The sequence below is a fragment of the Festucalex cinctus genome, chromosome 21, assembly GCF_051991245.1.
Source record: "Festucalex cinctus isolate MCC-2025b chromosome 21, RoL_Fcin_1.0, whole genome shotgun sequence".
Classification (NCBI taxonomy): Eukaryota; Metazoa; Chordata; class Actinopteri; order Syngnathiformes; family Syngnathidae; genus Festucalex; species Festucalex cinctus.
The window spans coordinates 21,541,633-21,547,598 of record NC_135431.1 but is presented as its reverse complement, the minus strand read 5'-3'; the positions used below and the strand labels follow the sequence as shown (position 1 = coordinate 21,547,598).

At 45.6% G+C, this 5,966-nt stretch overlaps 1 long non-coding RNA gene across 1 annotated transcript; it reads right to left on the bottom strand.

Annotated features, from left to right (window-relative positions):
- Positions 1-1,875: 1,875 nt before the first annotated feature.
- On the bottom strand, positions 1,876-3,584 carry LOC144009902 (uncharacterized). The gene is made up of 3 exons (XR_013281065.1): positions 3,096-3,584; positions 2,149-2,392; positions 1,876-2,048 (listed from the first exon to the last, which is right to left on the bottom strand). It is a non-coding gene; the product is annotated as an uncharacterized LOC144009902 (long non-coding RNA).
- Between the last annotated feature and the right edge of the window lie 2,382 nt (positions 3,585-5,966).

Genomic DNA, 5,966 nt, shown 5'->3' with positions numbered 1-5,966 from the left:
TAGCTCACGACCGCCATCTATCGGTCAAACAAGATAATGCAATGATTTTAAGCACACGAACTACGGCGTCCCAGAGAGACCCTACTTCAACAGCCTACCACCAATTTCACCGGAACAGAACGCAAACAACTTCTGGTATTCCCTCGAGTGATGACGTAAGTGAATTGCATTTGTTAGACATACTGTACAGATCCCTAATAATTGTGATTTAGTCATTTAATTTCAGAATTAATATTTTTGTCGGCATTGTTTGGAAATACTGTACGTCAGCTAATGATAATGGCTATCTATGTTCATATTTGTTAGTGTAACTAAACCATGCAACAGAGAACACACAGTTATGTTATACGTTTTATAGACATGTGGACCATCTCAAAGGGGGCGAGAGAGACGACGAGGAAGAGAACGCGGTGCCTCGTAACGTACAATTATGTCATCATGGAAAAATAATTCCATTCGAGCATGCATGTGAATGGCTCAAAACATACCTTTGCTTGGAATATGTGGTATTTAGATTACATAGTTTGCTGATATGTTTAGTATATCGTGCAAAAATAATGGTGTTAACTGAACGACACATCTGCAACTCAGACTCGTAACCCCCCCGTGTCTTGTTGCTACTAACCACTCAGAAAAGTGCTGCTTACAAAAACATTTGAAACCCTTTACTCAGATATCGATTTGTCACCATGTTGAACAATTTTACCTAATAAATATCACTAAGCAACTTAATTAGTTTTGATTGAAGATACAACAGCTTCCTTGTACTTCGATGTGCAGGAATTTACATGGCTTTCACAAATAGTCTTGCTCATGTAATAATGTACTTCATTGGCTCAGTGACTTTCAGTTCATTGTTTGGTACCTCATCTGACATACAATTGTTACCTTCTTGCAGAGACTCGTACAGGAAATGACCATGGAGGAACATGAAGATATCCAAGTCCAGCTGATAGACTGACACCAAGAAATACTTTTTGACACATCAGCACCACCATGATTTCCTGTACCTGGATCCCACATCAGCACCACCATGATTTCCTGTACCTGGATCCCACATCAGCACCACCATGATTTCCTGTACCTGGATCCCAGACTGCAGCACCTTGGTGGACTTGTAGCAAATAAGTGACACTTTCCCAGATCCTTGAGGACAATACAAAGGTTTTTTACCTGGCATATAATTAGTCCATGTCTGACACTTGTTGTTGTAGTTTGTATAACTTGTATATTGTTGTTGTGTGTTAATTTGTACATTTTGAATAACTAAAAAAATACTATTTCCTTTGGCGTCAACATGCAGTGTTCATTCGACACCTAACCTAACACTATTTTACATGACCAGAAATGTAAAACATCAAAAGCCTGGAGAATTATTATAAATGCTTGCAATGACAAGGAATTCTTCATTGGCCAATGAATGTAAGGTACAGTACATGAAAATGAATGAATAAAATAAAGTAAAATAAAAGTCTACATGAAATGAACATATTAACTAAAAAAAAAAAAAAATGCTGTTAGAATATAATGAGCTACATGAATTGCAGTTGTTCCAGAATTTTACCAATACGCTGTGCATTTCAAAATATGGAAAATAGACATACAGGTTTGGGCCAAAAGTAGTGTTACAGAGCAGGTATGTGTTGTACACAGCTAAAATATCTGATTAACTCAATACCATGATGGTTTTTTTTGTGTGTGTGTGTGTGTGTGTGTGCTGACATTGCCCCCCATTAACATTGCAACATTCCTCAAACTCTCCCGAACACAGTATGATCTGTAACACTACTTTTCGCCTACTCTATGATGTTATTGGGGCAAAATTAAGGAAGGCTTGTCCATTGATTGTGTGAACAGACTGCAGTAAAAATGAAGTCACTTCAATGTTTGCTGGTTTTATTAAGTTTGACATGCTCCTTGACTGCACAAGTACATGTTATGGAGTGAGGGCATGTTCCCACCAACGATGATATCATATTCTTCAAAGGCTTGCTGAGGAAAGTGAGGGAGGAGTCACTCCATGGCTTCAGACACCTGGTCAGCAGGTCCTGTGTAAAACAAGTGGTGCTTGTACATGTGACCATTCCGTATTGCTTCACACAAAAAGTTCATGTAGTGTGCAATGCCGTCCATATGTAAATGACATACCAAGACGTCGGCTGACTTCAGTTTGTTGCAGCTCAGATATGGTAGGTGGAGATACTGGTGGTACAACACCGAAGCCTTCTGGGGTCCTCCATTCAAGTGTCCTCATTCGGGGCATTCCAATATGGCTGCTGACTCTCCCCTTGATATTTTTTTTTCTTGCAGGTCGGTGATGTATTTAAACGGTGCATGAATGCTTGTATACATCAGAATATGGTTCTGGAACCCCTCAAGTTTGGCTGTTGATCTAGTGTGACACAAACAAAAACACAATTATAAAATAAAATAGAATAATTGATGATACTACTATATGTCACCAACTTTCCAACAAAGCCCCCAAAATAGAGGTAAGATCTTTAGTTTTTGGGCCCAAAACATTGTATTAGCTAGATAAAAGTAACTTGACTGCATACTGCATAGAATATGCAAAGGCTGCTTGCTTGTCGAATTTCCGTGGAAAACGTGGCAGCCTGTAAATTCTTGTGCACCCAATTACACAATGGACCAGTACACACTTGAGTGAGAGAGTTCAGACTCTAGCAGTGCTTACGGTACAGCCAGCATTTAAGTCCAGAAAGTTATTCCCTGCCGAAAATTAATTTCGAGAACCCTATTTTCACCAACCACAACGAAAATAATTTTCAACTCCTCCACTAATACAGTATGCTTTAGATTCTCTATTGAAGTTATGGGCAAATATACCTCCGAAATCACAGTTACATTACATTACACAATAACTTGCGCATTTACTCTAAATATAACGTGCCAGCGGGAATCTTTTTTTTTTTTCAAAGCAAGTAGCTACATAACGAAATCGTTCGAGTGGTGCGGAGTTGCTAATCAACAGATACAGTGATCGTAAAACAAAGGTACGAACATCGTATTAATTAGTACGGAGTATACTTTTTCTCTCGCTCTCAAAACGTAAACACAAATGTACTCTTACTTACCGGTCAAGTAGAAAGCAGTCGAAGGCACCGGCACGTCCCAAACCTAGTCTGTTCCTCATTTCTCTCCATCTGGCAAATGCGGCTACAATATAAACTCTTGTTTTGTCGCGCTGAAATAAAATAAATTCCCAAAGTAAGTGTGATGCTTGATAATGCTCTCTTCGGGGACCGGAAACTCTTCTTCTTCGTGGACATGCGGTCGCCATACAAACCGGAAGTGCGTTCCAAAAACGCGTTAAGAAATGGAGCGCTGAAATTTGTCTTTGACGGCACCCGTAGCAGAAAGATGGCGGCGAAACATGGCAGACACTAGCAGGCGAGGCGCGGACATGTAAGATAATTTGCGATTTCTAGACTAACCGTTATATTTTAAAAAAGTACGTTTATGCGATACAACATATCTTTTTACATACTACTAACACAAACAATTGTTTTTTTTTTCCGAATGATTTATTATTTCACCACTAGATGCCACTGTATAATACTGAGTGTACCTTTAACAATGTGACTGTCACGCCGCCACTCATGCTTTTATTTTCACATTCAGGTTCCAGTCAGGGCCCAGTCTATAAGGTCAGAAAATTATTGGACGTCCGAAAGCGGGGCCGGGGACACCAATACCTTGTTGACTGGGAGGGTTACGGGCCTGAAGAAAGGCAGTGGGTGCCCGCCCGATTCATTGTAGACCCCTCCCTCATCGACGATTTTTATGATGAACATCCGGAGATTCCTGGGCCGTCGGGAGACGGCCGTTGAGGGGGGGGTACTGTCACGCCGCCACCAGAGTGGCGGGTCATGCTTTTATTTTCACAGTCAGGTTCTCGGTTTATTTTGAAAGTACTAACTCTCATCTCACCCCAGGTCACTTACCCTTCCTGCAGCCTCACTGATTACCGGTCCACGCCCATGATCACTACCACCTGTTCCTAATCAACCCGGACATAAAAGCCACCTGAATTCTCTCCCCGTTGCCGCAGTGTCACATCTCAGTGCATGGAAGCGTCCTCACAGTCCTTGATCCACAGTCCTAGTTTGATGTCTTGCCTTGCTTTGTCTTGCGCCCTTTGTTTGCCCCTTGTTTTCCTCCATTGTGGAGCGCCTTTAGTTGTCCCTGTTTTTGAGTGCCCTTTTTGTATCTCCAGTTTGGAGCTCTTTTTGTTCAGCCTTTTTTCCCTCTTTGAGAGGTGTTTTGAGTTTCGATCTATTAAAACTGCAGCCTTGTTGGCCAACTGTCACTCTGTGTCTGAGTCCTACCTCCTCGCTTCGTGTCAGTACACTTCGGCCAGCATGGACCCAGCGGAGAAGTTGGAGGCTGCACTTCGGCGACAGGCCGCCCGCCTATCGCACACGGAGGAGGTCCAGCAGGCTATGGTCACCCGGATGGGAGAGCTCGCTGGACAGGTGCAGGAGCTGGTGAGCCACCTGCAACACTCCACGCCGAACGTCACGAAACCAGAGACCGCTGAACTACCGATCCCGACTCCAGTCGTGTCCGGGGCTGGTTTGAGATTGGCTTCCCCGTAGCGATACTCGGGAGACCAAGGACAATGTCAGGCATTCCTGACCGAATGCGACATACACTTTGAACTCTCACCACAGGCATTCCCCACGGACCGTTCCCGCGTGGCCTTTATGATTTCCCACCTGACTGGACGAGCCAGAGACTGGGCCACCGCGGAATGGGCACGGCACTCCCCGACTTGCTCAACCGCAGCTGGGTTTAGCAGGGCACTTCGCCTCGTGTTCGATCCAACCAACATGGATCGGGAAAATACTCGAGAGCTTAGTAACCTCAGACAAGGCCGAGAATCGGTGAATGATTACGCAATCCGATTCCGAACTCTAGCGGCCAAGAGTGGCTGGAATGACACAGCCCTTTTTGACCACTTTTTGAAGGGGCCTTCCACAGCCATGCAAGAACTCCTACTGCCCGTGGACTTACCTGGCGATTTGGACTCATTGATCTCGTTGGCCATCCGCACAGATCATCGAAGGCGAGATCTTTTGCAGACCAGCGTACTGCAACGGGGACACGGCTCCGGATTCTTCCGGCATCCAGAAGCAAGAGGTCCTCCGCGAGGTGCACTTCCCCAGTCGCCCACCGCGGGAAGGCCCAGCGAGAGTGACGAGGAGCCGATGCAGCTGGACCGCGCCCGATTGTCTCACCACGAACGCCAGCGACGTCGTCAAGAGGGGCGATGCTACTACTGTGGAGAACAAGGCCATCTGGTGGTAGCTTGTCCCACCAAAAGAGGCTCTCCGGTGAGTACTGCAACTCACAAGCAAGGCAAGAACCGAAAACTCACGCAAGTCAAGATTTCCTGCAATGACATTTCCACAGACTTGCTAGCTCTCATTGACTCCGGAGCGGACGAGAGCCTCATGGATTGGGGTCTGGTGGAAAAATTGCAGGCAGGCACGGAGCCACTTTCCACCCATATGAGGGCCAGGGCGCTCAATGGGAAAGACTTATTCCTCATCACGCATGTCACAGAGCCTCTTGAGATCCATATTGGACAGCACCGAGAACTTCTTCGCTTCCATGTCTTCCGTTCCCCATCACACACACTGGTCCTGGGTCATCCCTGGTTGCAGTTGCACAACCCCCGCATCGACTGGCGATCGGGGCGAGTCCTGGACTGGGGAGATGATTGTGAACACCATGGGGTGGAGCGGCCAGCGGCAGAGGCACCTCCCGCTGCCATCCGACAGGTGTCTCTCGTGAATGACCAGGATTACCCGGACCTGAACACCGTTCCCACCTGCCATCATCCTCTCAGGGAGGTGTTCAGCAAGACCAAGGCCATGTCACTTCCCCCACATCGATCCTATGACTGTGCGATTGAGTTGATTCCTGGATCTACCATCCCC